Consider the following 20,404-nt stretch of genomic DNA (forward strand, 5'->3'; position numbering starts at 1 on the left):
ACTAGGGCCGATAGAGAGCACACACAAAAGTCCTCACTTGGCAATTAGGTATACCTGGCTGTTTATACCTCTGCTGCATTTCATGAAGCGTAATAATTAGGGCTTCGGTCTTAAAACAATTTTTTTGCCCTGGACGATACAGTTAGTGTAGGCAATTTGTACAATAAACTTTGAATAAACCTAAGTTGTCTGAATTTCTAAAAGCAGCCTAATGAACATGCAAACAATTGTTATGCACTGGCGGGAATCTCTTTATTAATGATGTGAAACAGCGATGAATAAATTTTACAAAAGAAAATGGCATTTCTGAGTACTTGTCGGAAGCCGTTTTGGGGCAACCTCACACGGCTTTCACTCTTTCATAAAAGACACGCAGGGAAACAAGCTTGGTTCGCCAGTAAGGCAGCCGAATAGTAGCACAGGAAATCGAGCTGGTTCACTTTTTTCGTTGTCGTCTCAGAGAAGGCTGACTACTTCCAACCACTCCAATAGCGGGAATGGCTCCAATCCGACGGGATAGCAGTTGTTTGGAATCGCAAGCTGGCAGCCGCTATCTGAGACTTCCTGAAAGGGCCGAGTGAACGGATCCCCTAGAGTGCAGTATTCACAATATGCGCGTAGTTCAAACTGCGTCTTTTCCACGACTTCTCCGGTGCCTCAAAAAGTTCTTCGCTTGCCAGGCCCACATCCTGACCGCTGCAGCTTGGAAGGTCCTGGTTTTTCTGCCAAATAAAATAGAAGCAGGTGGAAGACTTCGTTAGACAAAACTAGGACGACTTTGTTAACCATGAAAACTAATGTGCATTTTCTAGTATGGCCCCAAAGAAACAAACAGAAAGTCAACACATTGAAAAAGACATCCAAACAACTTTATCACTGTCAAAAAGTACCCGGCACAGTGTTCAAGTTAACTTTCTGGGCAATAAAAATACAAAACATCCAGAATAATGCTATCCGCGGGACATCCCAAAAAACTGCGGAAATGGCTTTGCGCACACCATGCACATTTCTGGTTCATGCGATCAGTTTACGGCGTCGACTGGAGCATCTAATTCTCCGATAATGTTCTGTATGAGCTTACGGCTCTTACGAAAATTTAATTTCCACGTCACTTTTATGCTAGCTCCAAGAAATTACAATTCAATGCTTTTTATAACCTGCTGTTGAGTAGCCGGCTTAAGGTAGCTTGCCGCGCGGGACGCATTGGGCGCTAGCTCGCAGTTTAGCAAATGATTAAAAGGCAATGATTAGATGATCACAACGCTCCGTATGATATACTTCGTCCTCTGGTCCTGTACCCACCCTCTCCCCTACCCTAGAGCAGTGGGAAGCAGAGCTCACCAGCGCGGACTCTGCTCGCCAGAGGGCTCAGTTTCCTCGACCCATCGATTCGTCCCGGTGAATTGGCATGCCTCAGCAGGGGTTCTTCACCACCACCTTAGTTTTCTTTAGCTCTGAAAAATGGTTGCGACTGCTACTTGGGCTGTTCTACGTGTTGAATTAAGTTCAGAAGACCCAATATGGTAGTGCCTTTTATGCAATTTGGCGACACAGGGAATGAGCCAAAACACACCATTTCCACATGAAAAAAAAAAAAACCCAGTCATGCGTTTGGCAATTCACTAGGAGCATACGGCATCGCATACATGCTGGCTAAACTTTTTGTTCATCTTTTGTTGTTTTTCACAACAAAAACGTAAAGTGGGCACAAGCAGGGCATTGAACTTATTAGACGTGTTTTGGCAACCGACGTAAGCGGCGTTCTACCTCAAGGTGAATAGCATATCGGCGCGTGCAGTGTTACGCTGAAGTTTGGTGACGTATCTTCTATAAAACTATTACAACTACTTAAAAATTCCAACGATTGTTTGCTTGCCATGGGACCAATCCCCTAGCACTTTTTCCGGCAACATTGGGTTGCCGTGTTTCCAGTTTCATTGTCTTCTCGCTTGTTGCCCAGGTCACTGTGGACGAGGGCATCGAGCCACGACCACTCGCGCTCGAAGTTATTCAACAGCATGCGGTGAGCACGAATATAGCCTAGTTTGAAGGAATCTGGTTTACCTGTTTTTGTCGTGGCGGCTGAGAGTGCAACATCCACGTGCAGGATTTGAAGCACAACAACAGCTCAGCCTCGTAGGTCTCGGTATCTCGACAAAAGCGGCGGCCGATTGGTCATGCACGTGAGGGAATCGAAGGCTGTCTGAGTCCGTGATCGCCGAAGCCATTTTCCCGCAGAGCAACCAGCTAAAAGTTTAGCCACATATCCGAAAAATAGCCCCAGAAGCAAAATAAAAATGTTCGCCCGACTCATTTCAAACGTTTATTTAGATCTTGATTTAGAATATCTTGGATGGTGTGAAGTTCTTACAGAACTTGCCGTTTCTCCTGGCTCCAAATTTTACATGAAAGATGTTCTCCAACAATCTAGGGACATTTTGTTCCGTAATTCTCTTTTCGTGAGAGTTACGTGACTAAGAACTCACTTAACTGCAGCATTTGAAATTGGCAGCCTAGAAGTGAAATGGCTTGTACCGACAGCAGCGAAAACAATCACACACCGGTGCTGTTTTTGGCGCCGAGTACGTTATTCGAAACAATAGTGACGGAGTTGTCACGGGGGTCAAGTCTACATCGCAAGAAGCAATTCGGACTCTCGTGTATTCTAACTATACTAAAATTAATGTTTTATGCCGGAATGAACCTCTCGCAAGCTTTCAACACAGAATGGAGGAGAAATTTACTTACGTTGGTGCAGTAAAGCAGGTTGAGCTCGCACAATGCGGTGAAGCAAACACCCCACAAACGTGCACAAGTTGTTAAAAAGCTTTGGTGGGTCAGGGTCCTCACTCTAGAACGCTTTGTTGTTTGTCAAATGCCTCTGCAATGGGGCACTAAAATTGCACGTACAGAGAGTTCTGTTCATCTTAGGAGTTGCATACCTGCCATCTTAGGCTTTTCAAAACTTCACAGCTTCTTAGGCTTCTTTTCTATTACTCTAAGACTGTAAGATTAGAATATAGAATTGCGAATGATTCGTTTATTGTTTTAGCGAGCCAGCCTAAGAGTGGCGTTTTGACCACATGTTAAGGGTGTCTCAAGGAAAATACACAGAACAGCCCAAACATAGCCACATCGTCAACCAATATCCCCGCCTCATACACGATAAAGTAGCCCAATTTGGCTATTGATAGCCCGACCTGGCATCCCTTCCCGTGCTTGCTGTGTTCACCCCGTGTTCCAGCCACTCTTCCACCTGTTCCCGATAAGGGTGGGAATGAATCATGAGGTGTAATGTCTTTCCGAAGAAGGAGATGGCTGGATAATGTATGATTCTTGACAGAACCCTTGAGGAGGGCTCAGTACGGAACCTCCTTTCTCGCTTTCTCTCCTCACATCCGGGGAAGTTCCGAGGACTGAAGGTGGAAACAGAGGTTCTGTACCACTTGAGCATTACCAAAAGGGATACAAAAGTTTAACGCTATGTGATGAATCCAAATTTTAAAGTTGAATGTGTGGCACCAGTAAATGAAATTCTCTGGAGAAATTGCCCAATTTCGAGAAGGTGGCCTTCGAACTTTTTATTTTTATCATTCGGAGGAGGCCAAACACAAGACTAATGAAAAATGACAAAAAAATATGTGCTGAATACTACTTATGAAGCATACTTACGTTGCATTCCGTGGTTGTAGGTTTGTTCCATGCAAATTTCGCAGAGGGGCTGAATTAGGTTTCTGTCTGTCGTTTTAGTTCTAAGTGAACAACTTTCTGCGACTTGTTCTTTTCTTTTATTTTATCTCCTCATAATCCAGGGAGAGCGATCTATGAGATTGCCATTTTTTCTTTGGTGAATATGTATTTTTCTTCGGCGTAAATTTTTTTCGCTGAAGGAATATTGACACCACCAATTCTGAATTTTTCTTCAAATAAAAGGATTATTTGGCTGGTGAATTTCAGAAACTTTTTATGTTAATTTTTGGTCCTGATAGTTTTTACTGATATTTATTACTTCCTCCGAGACAATCTTTTCTGTTCCCTTGACACGGGTCAGTGACGTTCGCAGTGGTCGTTTTTGTGATTGTGTAGAGGGAATCTGTGTAGAGGGAAGCCATTTGCTTAGGAGTGTGTTGGCGTTGGTCTTAGTTACCTCCTGTATCTCCTGGGAAATAATGTGAGAGTGAAACATGAAAGGAAGATAAAACACAAACAGTACTTGTATCATAACTGAATTGTGCACAATATAAGAAAAAGCTTTGAGCGCGCAGGATAAGGATTGCAATTGTTCATATAATTACCTCTTGTTCAGACACCCAAAAAATGAAAGATGTTAATCGGAAAAAGTAATCATACCTGTAACTACGCGAAATAATTTCGCAACTATTTACGAGTCATTCCGGCTGTGTTTCTGTTCTGATTCAACAATGTTTGGATGTTATATGATAATGACTGTAGTTTATAGTTTGTGCTGAACAAAGATACAGCCAGTAACTTTGGATTTCTGTGTTAACATTAGTGCAATGACTTTGCAATCCAGTCACGTTTTAGAAAGTTTCCAAAAACACGGGAAGCATAATGCATGATATATCATAGCCGGGGTTTGTACTTTATCAAATCGAATACTGGGTCGATAGTATTGAAAATGCGGTCAAGCCTGCAGTATTGAACAAATAAAAATTGTTAGGGTACTTAACACAGCCATATTTCATTGTTTGCATTCGATCAAAGTTATGAGAAAATTTTCTTTTGAAGGCCAGTAAGACTATTTATGTTGGATATTGTTGTTGTCCCCATACGAGTCTGCCATTCGTCCAATGTGATTGAAATAAGGCATAGTATATCAGTAATTTCACCTTTAGCAGCATTTCGGAACGACAACAAAATAAAACTCAATTTACCCGAGCCAGTTTCTTGCACATATAGTCAATATGGGTGCCACAGCTTACATTTGATGAAAAGGTAACGCCTGCCATTTGCCCCAAGAAGAAAGTGTATGATAGCTGCATCTTACCGGTACTCACCTATGGGGCAGAAACTTCTAGGCTCACAGAAAAAGGTCAAGTTACCTTGAGAGCCACTCAGTGAGAAATGGAACGAAAAATGATAGTTTTTACACTAAGGGACAAAAAAACCGGAATTGGCCAGGAAAAAAAAGCAAGTTAAGGACATAATACTAAAAATTAAGTAGTAGAAATGGGGTGGGCAGGACCTGTATAGCGAAGGCAAGATGCCCGGTGGTCATTAAGGGTAACAGAGGGGATCCCTAGAGAAGGAAAGCGTGGCAGAAGGCGGCAGAAAGTTAGATTTGCAGATTAGATCAAGACGTTTGCGATGATAAATTGGTCGCAGTTAGCACAGGACCTATACAATTGGAGATCATGGGAGAAGCCTTTGTACTGCAGCGGGCGTAGATAGGCTGCTGGTACTGCTAAAGATGACGATGAACGCCTAGCATTTTATGTTCATGGAATATTTCTGCAAGTTTATTATGAATAAACATGCTATTTTGTAGACTAAAGCTTTTATTTGTTCGCAAAAAATAACATCCTCACTCTTGTTGGGGTTTATTATAGTATTATTTGACTGGGCTCATATTGATCATAATCAAGGAACTTTGTTACAAGTAACAATTACATCATCTTACTTGCTGCCAAACGGAAGCAAAGTAATATCATCTACATACATAACAAGGCGCTATTCAGAATCTATCTCAGCCAGATCATTTATGAAAACATTAAATAAAAGTGGAACTAGAATACTTCCCTCAGGCACACCACAATTCAACGATAAGAAGGAGGATTTGTCGTCATGAATACATGCGCGCTGACTTCTGTTTCTGACGTAACTATCAAATATTAATGCTGAGCCAACAGTTTCCATACTTGGAAACCTGTTAAAAAGAATGTCGTCATTGATGCTGTCGAACGTGTTGCTGAGATCAATGGCTGCACCTAAACCATGAAGAAAATTTTCTATATTTTCTAGAACATCCTCCATTATGCCAAGTAACCCCGTTTCTGTACTTTTAGCTGTCTTAAAGAATTCAAATATGTTGTTATGCGGAATAAAATAATCTTTATTTTTTGTTGGAAGAGACATGAAGTAGTGATATCGGCCGCAAGTTGCAGGCAACATTTTTATTTATACCTTTTAAATTACAGAAACCTTGGCTGTTTTATATTACTTGGAAATATTTCTTTTACAACTTAAAGATGCGAGCCAGTATCCGGGATGTCAGCCAATCAGCCAGTTTGTTGAGAGTGCTGCAATTCTCGCAATAACATAAGGGTTGCCTCAAATATGCCTTGTTTACTGAGCCGATGAGTTGGCCCATATGCTACGAGCTGGGGTCAAATGTACAATTGGTACTTTGCTCGTTTTCGTCACTGCTTGTTTTGTTGTCTGACACAGACGTGTTGTCTCCTCCTCGGTGGGCCAAATCTACCGGCTAGGTGCCATGGCACTATCACTGTATGAAGCGTATTGGCGAACGGCCGATGGCAAACCTGTTTCCTCGTACGGGGCACCTTGAGTAATCTTATTGGCGACACTACGTACCCCGACCCCCAAACATAATTTGTGTTCTACCGCGACAACGTGTTTAGAGATGTTTAGAGGGTTAGAAACTACAACGACGTGTTTAGACAACGTGTTTAAAGGGTTAGACAAAGTGTTTAATCTAGACAACGTGTTTAGAGGGTTAGAAACTACGAGCAGTAGCCGTCGTAGCCCCGGTCAAGCTCCGGCGGATGGGCTCCCTGTCCGCTTAACAAGCAGGGAGCTCCGTGAACTCTTCAGCTATCAGGGTTAGGCTGACGATGAAAGTACCCACGTTCTGTCCTTTTTTCTTGCCGTGTGGGTTTTTCAAAATTTTTCAAACCCAATGGTCGCCAAAGGGGTCGCACCGAAGTGAACTTTCCATCAGTACATACCATGAAAGTCTCCAAACACGACAACCTTCCCTGTTTTCCTATGGAATCTGCAAAAAATCTGAAACCCGTCTAAGTCAGTCTTCCTCATCGCTAAGTTACTCGGAAACATTCTGGGCAAGAAGTACAAAGCAGAAAAGCTAACCATTGGATAAATCCTTGTGGAAATACAGACTCGACAACAGTCTAAAATCCTTCTGCAACAGAGCATGATCGGTAACTTGCAAATTAAGGTCACTCCTCAGCGTGGTCTAAACACGTGCCAGGGTGTTATCGCGGAATTCGACGTTAAGAACGAAAAAGACTGACTTGCTGAAGCGCATGCGCGAGCAAGATTTTACAGCAGTAAGACGCTTCACCATGCGCAGAGACAAACAGGAAATAAAATCAAAGCATGTCATCCCCACTTGTGACCGTTGCAATTTACCTTATTACGTAAATGCCGGCTTCATCCGTTGTGAAGTCTGTCTTCTGAGTTCATAATCCACATCGGTGTTTCAAGTTTCCAGTGGTATGGGCACGGTACTTTACAGTGTCGGGGGAACTGACGTGTGTCAAGTCTTCTAATGTCGACCACACAACAAACAATTGCAAAGCCAGTAGCAATAAATGCACTAGTTGTCAAAGGCCCCGTGCAGCGTACTCTCGTACCAGTGATAGGTTTAAACTCGAGAAATTTATCATCACAATGAGGGTAACAGATAACATCTCATACTCGGAAGCACGACAAAGGTTCGTCTGTTCCGATTCTCCAAGGTACGCCGACGCAGCTCGACGGGGGTCGTAGCGGCGCCTGGTTTCGGTGGCGACCCATTCAGCGAGTCTGATCTGGTCCCACACCTGCCTCCCTCTGAGCTGTCTCCGACAGCCCGACCCCACACCCCACCTCTTCCTGAGCCAGCAGCGGCTGTGGTGGCAGGGGATGCCGCTACATCCACTGTTCCCTTCCACCAGCCTAAAGCATACGCGAGGGTGCGGAGGAGATAAAGATTGAAGAAGGCGTGGCGGCTCCCAACACCGCTGCACCGCTGGTGCCACACGTGGTGCCCCCTACACCCCTGTCGGTGGCTACTCTAGCAAAGAGCACCGCGAATGGTTCACGGCCCAAGGAGCCCAATATATCGGGTTCTCCGAGGACGACTGATGACGAAATAGAACTTCGACCGTTCTTGCATGCGTCGCAACTAAGGGAATGACCTGCAGCGTCCAAGGTACCGACTCCAAGGTACTGATTCTGGTCGCGAGTGCCGAAGCATCATGCCATTCCACCACCCACGAAGCTCTGCCTTTGCAACCATGCTCGTGAACGTGAGCGAGGATTTCTTCGTTGCCGTGATAAAGATGGTCATACAACACCGCGAGCCGGCCTAGGTGGAATCGATCCATGGCAACGATTGTGCAAAACAAGCAGGGACGAAGAAGAAACGACAAGGACGAGCGCACTCTAAAAAATACATTTTTGCAGTTTCGACGAAAGACCTATACGTCTACAAAACTGTTCAACATCATCCCGAAAAATTACCGACAACGCACACAGGAAGCACGTGTCGGCTCCGCACATCACATACAAGACAGCAGTGACAACATGTCGTCCACAAAAGCCACGGAAGTGTGACACACACATATTAGGACGATATAAAGAACGCTTCCACAACCTCTCTTTATGTTTGATTGTGACGCGTAAAAAAACAATTGTTTTTAAAAGACATGTGCAGCCACACCCTACATTGCGTGGCTAAGCTCGTGAAAGGGCTTTGTTTCAAGCTCGACGCATGCTGTCTTAATCCTAATCTTATAAAGCATCTGCAAGTTTGACATATATACACGGTCTGACATCTCAATGCTATTCTTAACACATTTTTTGTAGATTCAACAAAGTGACGATTGGGAGTAACTCCGAAGAATTTTTTTGCTTTATTTTTACCTTCATATTTCTGTTTTACCTATTGTTTTTCGCAAAGTCACTTTCACTTCATAGTTCGTTGCCACCTTTTTTAGTCGGTGGGACAGGCCATGTATACATGGAATTACAGACACTTAGGACGCTCTTATGCTTGTCCTCCCTCTACTCCTACTTGCGTCGCATGCTTCAGATTTCTTAGAAGCCTATCGCAAGTGGCCAGCAAAACAGTTAGATGACAGCCAGCACCTTGCAAACGCGAAACCTGTAGTCCGAAGGCCTGGCCTACCGAATGAGAGCAGAATTTAAACGACACTGCTCTGAACCACGCAACGACTCTACCATTTTTGACTGGCCTCGAATGATCCAAGGCGTAGTTCAAACGAAGGTTCCCGAATCTCGTCCCTGGTCCTTTTAGTTGTATGCTTTTTAACCTAGCGATGTGCGAAGTTGCCAGAATATTGGATAAAATTCCATACATAACGTACGACGTATACATGGATGGCATAACAGAATGGATAACTAAGGGTTCTATGTGGCCCAATGAAATTACGCTGCAAGTAGCACTCAGTGCGAATTGAAGAGGAGGTTATAGGAAAAGGCCTCCATTACTCCCCTGCCAAATAAGATGTTCTCCTAACTAAGCACACCAAAGAAATCCCCCCATAAAAGTTAATCTGATTTTAGGAGAAATGCAGATCCCACAAAGAGCGGAAATTAAGGTAATGGGGCTTCTTATCCAGAAACATGGTAAGTCTTATGCAACAGCTCAGCAGCTCTTGAAGCAAGGCAATCAGATCATTCCCATGATGAAAAGAATCGCCAACCATACTACCGGATTTAGGAATAAAGCCCTGAGGTTGAGGGACGCCTTGATAATTTCCAAGTTTAGATATCACCTTCTATACTTTAACCCATCACAAGCAAAAAACTGCGGGTAGAAGAGCGCCTCAGAAAGGTAACCAAGTTTGTCGTAAGTGTACCAATCTCGACCACGAACGAGGTCGTATTCAGGACAGGCAGTAACAATACAGTTGATGAGAGCGTTTCAGGTCATTTAGCAAACCAAATTCGCAAGGTGGAGTTCTAAGCTGCACTCTGTTCACAGTAAAGATGAACTCCCTTTGGAAGGCATTGCTACCTACAATTTCTTACTCCATATATGTAGACGACGTGTAGACATCTTTTAAATCATGTAAAATGTCAATATTCAAACGTCAAGTCCAGCTCGGTGTCAAGAAACTTGCCAGCTGGGCAGACAAGAATGGTTTTAAATTGAATCCTGCATAAATCTCCTGCGCTGTGTTCTCGTGGAAGCGCGGGGTTCATATGGGCCCAGACATTACTCTTAATGGCGTGTCGCTTCCTGTGAACATTGAGCAGAAGTTTTCAGGTCTGGTGTTTGACCACAAACTCACATTCATCCCACATATCGAAAAACGTAAGCGTAAATGTCTGAAAACAATGAATATCCTTAAAGGTTCTCTCCCAGCATTCCTATGGGGCTGAAAAAGAACTCCTGCTACGGAACTATACTGCTTTGGTTGGGTCTCGCTTAGACTATGGCAGTGTGGTATATGGGTCGGCGACTAAAACAGCGTTGCGAATGCTTGACACCATGCTACACTTGGGGCTACGTCTTGCGTCGGGCGCTTTTCGCACTAGTCCATTCGAGAGTCTGTATGTCGAGTGTAACAAGTGGTCTCTTCAGAACCAACAGACGTACATGAACCTGCTGTATGCTTTTAAAATTTCATCGCTGAACAACCATCCTTTTTATCCTGTCTTTAACAATACATCCACATCTGTGCTTTTTGTAAATCGCCCATCCGTTCCTCTGCGTTTTCCGCTTAGGGTGAGAGAGCGACCTTCGGACCTAAGCGCTTCGTTTTTAGATGTGTAAAGGTCATTCTTTTCAAACATATTACCGCCTTGGCAAGTTCGCCCTGTGCCGTACGATTTTTCTTTCATGAAACTTGACATAACTCAGGTACCTCGAACTGCAATACTGCACCAATTTCTGACTCTGCAGTTTAAATACCCATGTGCAAAATTCTACAGTGACGCATCTAAGAGCTCCACTATGGTGTCCTGCGCTGCTCATGGTCCAAATTTTAATGCAGCCAGAACCATGAGCGTATACACAACCATTTTTCCAGCAGAATCATATGAAACTTTACTCATTGTAGAGCACATTCTAGAAAATAAAATTCCCAATTTCATCATCTATACAGATTCGTATCATCACTATCATCATCGCACAAGCCTCTCAAAAACCACTATCATCGCACAAGCCTCTCAAAAACCACATAGTTAATCTTGTGTTCAACACCATTATGTCTGTGTATGCGCAAAAGCATGACCTGCTCGTCTGCTGGGTCTCAGGACACGCCGGGATTGCTGGGAACGAGTTGGCAGACGAGAGGGCCGCTGCTGCTGCTGCACTAAGGAACACTGTAGACATTACAACGGGACCCTATCCAGACCTCAAGCCATACATAATACAACACTTGCGTAGAACATGGCAAACACACTGGAATGAATAGACAGACAACTACATGTAATAAAGCTACACTTAGGATGGTACAGAGCTGACTCACACAACAAACACACGGAAGTCGCCTTGGGTTGGTTGCGGATAAGGCGCCCCCATACAAGGCACTCGTAACTGCTGACGGGATCTTATAAACCCCAGTGCAGCAGGTGCGGTGAGGCCCTATCCGTAGTGCACATACTAATCACATGCAAGGCACTTCACACAACGCGACACAAACACTTCAGAGAACTCTATAGACAACATATTCCCCTACATCTATCGTTGTTCCGGAGTGGCGATGCCATGGTTTCCGTTAAACGTGTTTGAGTATTTGTCAGACGTTAAGTTTTTAAACCTCATTTCCTATTATGCATAATCAAACCTGGCCCTATACACAAGCCATCACCGTTATCATTAATTGATTTGACTATGTTCGCTTTACTCGTTTTTATAACTACCTTTTTGTGGTAACCACTTCTCTTTATTAAATACCTTTTCTCTGGCGCTCTTTGCCCTGGTTGGCCTTGCGCCATTAAACACCAATCATCATCATCATCATAGCAAACCAAATTAATACACTTCGGTCAACAAAGCAAGGCAGGAACATCCTCAGCAGCATTAATTTTGATCCCACACCTCTAAACGAGCCACAAGAAATCACAGGCCCTTTTCTCGACGGCCACACTAAAGACCTGCTCAACGTTGCCCCTTTCCCCAGGAATGCGTACCCCGAAAGAAATGAGGACAGAAGATGGCAAATATTTACATTTTTACAGAAATTTGTGAAAAATCTCCGACAAGCCAAGAGGTATAACATGTAGATAATTACTCCAGCAGGGGTAAGCACAGCATCGTAGGGCGGAACAGAGACGTTGATTCGGCAGTACCTAGCAGTCTCGAAAGTAGCGCCAACATCAACACAGCAGACATTAGACTCGACGCCATCGCAAGAGCCAATAGATAACACAACACTTCTACCCCGCATAGTCTGAATGCTACAGAATTCCCAGTGATTATTTTCAGATTCTCAATAAGCATTCATGGAAATTACACTTAACGACATGAATTAGGCCAGAGCAGATTTATTTATTAATCACTGTCATCATCACTGCGATAGTAATCGGATACCTGGCCACGCGGAGATGTTTGGCAATGTTCGGGCAAACACGCTCGCCCGAGAGTTAAGAATGCGGGCACCGAACATTTCCTTGGAGAGGTTACCTTGTTGTAAAAGAATGAGCAATACTCTAAGAGACCTAATACTGAGCACAAGAAAACACACTAACCTAGACAGGCAGCAATCTGTATAACAGACAGCGAGTACAAACACTACCTGCACCCAAGCTAGACGATTTCTTTTAAATGCAGAGCATTTCTTAGCCTCGCCTGTTCCTGGGTCGGACGGCGTCCACAGCTCCGCGTCCGCAGCAGGTGCGCGCATGCGTGGTAGTCAGCCCTTTCGCTCTGTCGCGGTCTCTGCGTAACAGGTGCGTGATAACAGCGCGGTGGCGCGTAGAAGGGCGCGCGCTGCTTGCGCATGCGCGCTCTCCCCCCGAACAGCTCTCCCTCTACTGCGCGCGCTGCAAATACAAAGCGGCTAGCGGACGCTCGTGCTTCAGTCACTGCGTTTCTCCTTCCTTCCTTGGTTGACGCTCGCTCCCACGTTTACTCGTGTCTGCTACTCCAGCATCACGGAAGAAGCGATGGAAGCAACACTGCCTTCCACCAGTACTGAGGCCCCAATGCTCTGCATTTACTCGTGTTCCCCTCGCGGGAAGGCACGGGAATTTTTTTATTTAAAAAAGGGCAGAAGAACTACCAGCGTGCAAGCACTGTGGGATATACCAATCAGCAACATGTCCAATGAGAATTTCCTTGCAGTACTCCAAGCATTCTTCACTTACGCATACCGACGCAGGTGCCATATTCCATTGACACAAGTTGGCTGAATCTCGCCTCCACTTTTCAGGAACAGCTAGCTGTAGTAGGTTACATTAAAAACGCAGTAGAGCTTAGTTCAGCATTTACTGAGAACAACTTGTAGTCGAGTTGTCTGAGCCGCCTTTCGTTCTACAGTTTCTCTCTCTTTCTCTCTTCTTTCTCTCTTCTTTCTCCTTGTTTCCTTCCGCAATCGTTGCCGAGATAGTCATACTGAAGGAGCTCCCACGAAATTTAAGAATCGCCCCTCGGAGGCAGTTGAGAAGCTCTGGCGCCAGTGGTTGTGGCTTCCTGGTGGCGTTTCTGATGACCTGTTCAGCGAGCGTGAAGGGAGGGATGCGGAACCGATGCCGAACGACACTGCCCGGACGAAGCGAGGACGAAATTGGGCGGATGGTAAGCCAAAAAATTAGGGATTTCTTTAGCTTTTATGATGTCCAAGTAACTACTTAACACAAGCTTGAGCGAAGGATAGTCGTTGACCTCATATGGGGTTTTCCTTAACCTAGAACGATGCTTTGCGGTTGCGTGGTGAAGTACCCTGTTGCTCGTCGAGTGAGCTCATGTTGCATACACTTTTGGTTTTGGCTGTGTCTGGAATTCCGTTCATACGGAAGGATAACCAGCAGAAAAGTTCCGTCCAGATGGAACGAAGGGGCTTCGTTACAGCCGGAATACAACTGAGAGCTTAGCGTTCCGTACAGGCGGAGCTGGCGTTTAATTGTACAGTTCCGTCCAGACGAAATGAAAGCCTGCTGATTAGACGCCACATCGCATTTCGCTTTTTGTTTTTGCATTTGGTCTCGCCTCAGTTAATGCAGCCATAGTCCCGGATTCGGTTCTCCTGGGACTAAAACATGGTTCTGTAACAGCAAAATTTACATCCACATTACAGTTGAAGCAGGGATACCAGTCTGTCTTGATTTCGTTTGCAACCGGTCGCTCCGCTACCGCTTACTAGAATCAATGTCGACGTATCCATCGTCAGAGTTACATGAGATCATCTTAGCTTGTAATGGTGAATAACAATAAACGGTGATTCTGGCTAGTCAGGGAGCAAATGAGGTTTTTTTCGGATTGGAAAATATCAAGACTGCTGTCTCTGCTTGCTGGGAACCGGGCGTGATCGAGGGAGCGTCTTGGAGTTTGATTTAAAGCCGATCATCTGTAATCATTGACTACAGTCAATTAACGGCCGTCAATAAACGGCTAGTCAATGAACGGAAGCGGGTTTGGTAAAAATCAAGAAAACTTAGGGCTATCGGACTCTTACTCCATCAAATCAAACTCCAAGACTCCAAGCTCCAAAACTTCCCTTGGTTTGTTTGTTTGTTTCATGAGCGGAGGTCTTTTAAACGTTTTCTCTTGTGCCTAAATGCCTACATTTAGGTAAGGTTATCGCTTAACATCAGAGGTTTGCATGATTGTAGTGTCGCGGTAAGGCGTTACCAGAAAAGTCAGCCCAGCCGACATGTAAGTGTGCGCCTCGTGAAAAGCGCCCGGCGTCGCTTAGGCTTGCTCTGGGGCTTGCACCACGTGCGGAGCTTGTAAAAAATACCAAGAGTAATAGTGAGTGCAAGTTAGTGTGCTTCTCGTGGGGAGTGCCAGGCTTTAGCCAAGTCGACCTTCTAGAACTCTCGGCCCAGCTCCCTTACAAAAATGGTTTCTGAATTTCTGTTGACGTTTCATTGAGTTCTCATTGATTCAACGGAAAATCAACAGAAACTCAATGTTCATTGAGTTTGCACAATGAAAACTCAACGGAATTTCCGTGGTGGTCTGCACAATGATTTTTCTAGTGTGTAGTTCTTGTTGACTTTTTGCTGAATTCTCAGCGACTCATGTGATTATTTGTAGGCAAGTCATCAGCAAATGATACCATATACTACCTGCATGCCTCCTAAACATGGAAGGCCAGGTGCTATAAAACTTCAATATCCACCGTCCTGCATGTATCGGCCAAATTAGGGAGCCGAAGCATATAAAAAAAGATGCATTTTTTCATGGTGTGTCATTTTTCCAAGAGCCAATGGACTCGAACATGTTAGAAAAAGTGGCTTTAGTTTGTTTAAATGGTTACTTTTGCATGCTATTTGGCACGGAAAGCCAGTTGATAAAATTTCGTCATGAAAAAAGAAAATATGTTTGGCCCACATGACATTCAAATAGCTCACACTATCCCCCACCTGTAAAGAACGCTGTTTACAGCATGACATCAACTCGAACCCAACAATCCCCCTCCCCCCCTTCTTCTTGCAGATGCCCTTGTGACCTTTTGCTAAACTAGAGTGAGCATGCCAACTTTCTGCGCTTACTGGACTATATTTAGCGGTTACATCAGAACCAAGCATTTTATGCTTTTAGTTTGGCTAATCTAATATGTTGTTTACTAGTCTAAAACTTCAGCCAGCATGCTGAGAGTCAACTGCGCGGGGCTGTTATGTGCATGCAAGTTTTCCAGCATGAAAGGCAAAAATTCAGTGCGGAAACAGTTTATTGGGTCCAGCACAACACAGTCTGGTGGTCGAAAACATGCGCAAATGCTGCACACAGTATATACAAACAAAACATACAGCAAATACAAGCAATGGGAGACAAGCCTGAAGCCCACTGAGTGCTTTAACAACGCAGAATTAAAACGTGAGCATTCGCCACCACTCGTAATGAATAAACAAACTAAAATATAATTTATACGCGCACACTCATAATAACGCAAACATAAGATATAAAAACTGCCATTCTTAAAAAGGGAGATACAAAGGGCCTTAAAAATCAGACCTATCAGCCTACTCTCAGTTCATTGTTTGGAGAAAACGAAATTAGTTAGCCATATAGGGGACAACCTGGATTCACAGAGCAGGCTGGGTTTAGGAATGGGCACGCAACCATACACCACATCAATGATGACAACCAAATGATAGGAAAATCCACAGAATACACTAAACCCCATTTACATGGCATTTACAGACTATAAGAAAGCATTTGACTCGGTGCACACCGCAGTCTCAAAGAAAATCATTAAAGGACCACGGAATAGAAGAGACCTACATAAGACTTCTAGGTGACATATATAAGGGATGTATGGCCACTCTCTTACGTTGCCTCAACATACACAATGTTGATGAAATTAACACCTTCAAATAACTTATACTGACTCAAGCACCAGGTTATCATGCAACACACACAAGAAGATCGAGCCTGTGCCTGACAGAAAGATGCACTTGTTTAGGCAGCTGGCTTTTACAATGCACCTCTCAGCACTTTCTTGAACATGCACAAATTCTAATGACAGGTTATGATAGAAGCTGCTGAAAAGCTTTTGTGCAACAGTGAAAACTTGCAGTTCAACTTTGACTTCATTATCACTTGCAGCTGAACCATCTCGACAAATCCGACAAATGCGGCCAAAACACCATTTACATTGACGTAGGAATTCTTCCTCCTGGACCTGTCTAACTGACCCGTACAGAATTTGAATGGGCCAATTACCATCTTTTTGAACTCCGCCGCATTCTCCTTCTGGACACCTCTGCCAAGTAGCAAGACTGGTCCGACTTTCAAAATTTTTTCCGTAGGTTGTAACCTCTGAGTGATTTAAATGAAGCAGCAAAAGGCGATGCGCCCTTCTTTGCAGTTCTTAACGACCACATATTGAACAAATTCTGGTATATTGAGAACTTTTGAACAATCTGAAAGTGCGCGTACCTTGTGCCATTCACAAACCTACCCAATGTTCCATTCATCGATTCAAATGGGAGCAGTGAATATCCCCAAAGTGGACCCCAGTTTTTTGCACTGTCAACAAGATGCAATAAAAGGTATGCATTGTAGGTGATGTATTCCTCACCGTAAAAACGTTCGTGTTCCATAAGAAACTTCATCATCGCTTCTTGCATTTTGACTATGTCCTCGATTCGCAAACAAGGACCGAGAAGGTAATGGATCATTTCAACAAATCGCATCCAATGCTCATACTGTGCATCTGGGATGCGCCCTTTGAGAACAATGGGGGAATAGAAGAGCAACCAATTTCTCCAGTCCGATGCTTTCCAATACTTGAGTCCTTCAAAGACCTCGGCAACCGAGACAGCTCCCATACACCAGTCAGGCTTAAAAGGCAGGAATTGGCCTCATCAAAATGGGTTCTTAACCTAAATTCTTTACACCTTCGCGACTTCAGCCACATAGTCATGGTTGACTTCACGAAACCAAGACACACTGAATGCATATAGTCAACAACAAAACCGGGGCCAAATGAAAAAAAAAGCAAGCAGTGTGAGCACACTTGCTCCCATCACACCACAGCTCGGGGCTTTCGGTCTACCCTTGTGACCATGACTAACAAAAGAGTCATGAGTCCTCAGCTTCGGTGCAGACCCACTTGGCACGTACGCACGGCAAGTCCCTCTCCCTTTTTGCTTGACCTCTCCAGCATCCTCGCACCATGCACATCCCTGCGACCCATTGAACTGCGTCATGTTCATCACTTCGCGTCTGGCCAAACTGTCGACCGTGCTTGGGCCAGGGTATGCCTCAGAGACATGCGCAACACCTTCTTTGTCATTCCATACTACTCCACTTGATGACAGCTCGTTCATAGTTTTCACAAACGGAACTAAAAAGCAGTTCATGTTTGGCTTCCCAGGACCAAACCACAGGGCTGCTAACAGTAACTTCTGAATGCGCAGCTTGTACGGAAGCTCATTCACCATGACAAGGAGGGGCCATATGCCAAATTGTGAGCTATCATAGAGAGGCAGGCCATCAGTATTAAACGTCAGGGTGACGTAATCCTGGGTAACCGGAAGTTTATTATACTGAATGCTTTGTGCAATGTCCTCCACGTCGTACGACAAACCAGAGCGATTTCTCTGCACACAACCCGACTCTAAAAGCTCTTACAGCTGGCTTTTTAAGTTCATTACAAGAAAGAAAGATGAACTTTTTGTGAGCTCCTTGAGCGTGTGATCCACATGACAGTACGCACACGATACATTTTCTACTTCCACTTCTCCGATGTACCCAGTGCATGCGCTGCAGTAGAAATGCTTAGCATACTCTTTTTCAGCCCCACAGAAGTGCCGAAAAAAGTGTACTTGGAGGCGGGGTACGGCACACCTTCCGGCAGGTGGGCACTGATGAGCTGCACCAAGCCTTCAGTGGCTTCCTTGGAGGAGTGGTGGCGCAAGCTGTGTGCCATCACCATCAAGAGGCTCTCTGCTTTTGCTAACCTGGCCCCTGGGGACAGAGGTTCTTCCTAGGAAAAAAAGGACAATACGCAGCAGCTTAGCACCATGATAATACAATGAAACAATCACAAGACGTGAAGTAATATGTACAGCCTCTCAGTTTTTTATACCACAGGAGTGACGACCGATTGGCATTTCAGCACCTTATCAGGGTATCCACCGGCGAGATAAGCGAGAGGATGCGCACGCGCATAGCGTTATCTGTTGTAGGAGTGTCTTCTGCTGCGCTGTTCTCTTTAGCCCTTTCAGACCTGGTGGTGTCATTTGATGCCATCACCTAAAAGTTCCTCTCGCGCATAGAGAACAAAACCAAAACTGCTAGTTTTTTTGGGGGGATTGTTGCTCATTGAAGCCTATTGCGATAAATAACACTGTTGCTTCATTTTAGTGGAGGTGGACGCTACAAAGAAGCGTCGGTGAAGGCAATTATGACATTGAGGCTGAAAAAAATGGTGGTCTGAGTTTTGCTCCTAAGATTGTAAATCTATAAATACGTGCACCACAAAGCTCATTTCTCGTTTGTAGGTTCATGTAATCATAAGGTTTAGGAAAATAAACAAAAGTGATGTCTGTGCTCATATTTTAATTGCTAGATGTCCTAATAATTGCCGCATTAATAAATCTGTTGATATTTGCCCTTAAAGCTGTATTTTTTGTTTGTGGGCTTATGGTACCTTGAAGTTAGGAAAACACAGAAAACGTTGTTTTGCTTGAAATAAAAAAAATGGGCTGAAAGGTTTAGACCAACACACCCCTTTTGCTCCTATGTGATTACGCCATTTCGCCCAACGTTAGTTTCGCCAGCCACCAAAGAAAGGTAAGCAGCGTAAACATTTCTAAAGCACGTGCCGCGCAAGCGCTACGAACGAAAAAATGAACGCACATTGAAGACCCGCATGTGCTTCAAATCACCCCGGTTTTTCTTAAACAAAGTCTTGCTGATACTGTGGCAGGGATTTAGCGATCTCAAGGAAACAGCGTAGCAAACGATGCTCGCGAAAGAGAGGGCTTCTTGCGCGTGCACTTGCTTTGATTGATTGATTGTAGGGTTTAACTCGCCGACGCAACGCAGGCGATGAGGCGCGCAGTAGTAGAAGGCTGCGGATTAATTTTAACCACCTGGAGCTCTTTAGCGTGCACCGAAATCTAGTACACGCGGGCGTTTTTGCTTGATTACAAATTTGGGAGGCTGAACATACTGCATCTGTAACTACAGCATACTGCATGTTTACTATCTCTTCTCAAAAATAAATTTGTGTGCCCCCCCTCCCCATAAAAAGAACCGTTATTTACATGTTGGCGCCTCAGCCACAAGTTCAGAAATACGAAGCCAAAGTGCTCACCCGTTCATCAGCCCCGGGTTCTGTATGGCTGGAATCCATGTCAGGTTGCGGTTCCGAGTCGGTGCTGTCATCCGAAGACGTTTCACTCTCACTGTCTGTAGGAAACGGACTGTAGCGGCTGAAGCCGTTTGAAGCTGCATGCGCAGTATTCGGCCGGTCCCCCTCGTCACTTCCCGGGCTGCCTTCAGACGAGCTTCCTTCGCTGGAGTCAGTGGCAGCCACTTCAGGTGCACAGCGAGGTGTGTCCTCATCGCCACTTTCCCTGCTGCTGTCGGAAGAGCTTCCATCCATGACAACACTCACAGTCCTCGAGCTGGAGGGGGCGTCATGCGAAGCTCGTTGATTGAACCGGTATTTTGAATGTATAGAAACGTCGGCGTCTGGATACCACAGGTACTTGCCGAACTGTCTTTTCGGCGGCATTGCGGACACGCAGCAGGCACAGAGCAGCACTGACTCTTCGGCTCCCACGTAGGCTGTACGCTAAGGTAACGTTTGCGGCGGCTGTAAAA

Source organism: Haemaphysalis longicornis, unplaced genomic scaffold (assembly GCF_048455015.1).
Source record: "Haemaphysalis longicornis isolate Haplotype H1 unplaced genomic scaffold, Haemaphysalis longicornis Haplotype H1 scaffold_7, whole genome shotgun sequence".
Lineage (NCBI taxonomy): Eukaryota > Metazoa > Arthropoda > Arachnida > Ixodida > Ixodidae > Haemaphysalis > Haemaphysalis longicornis.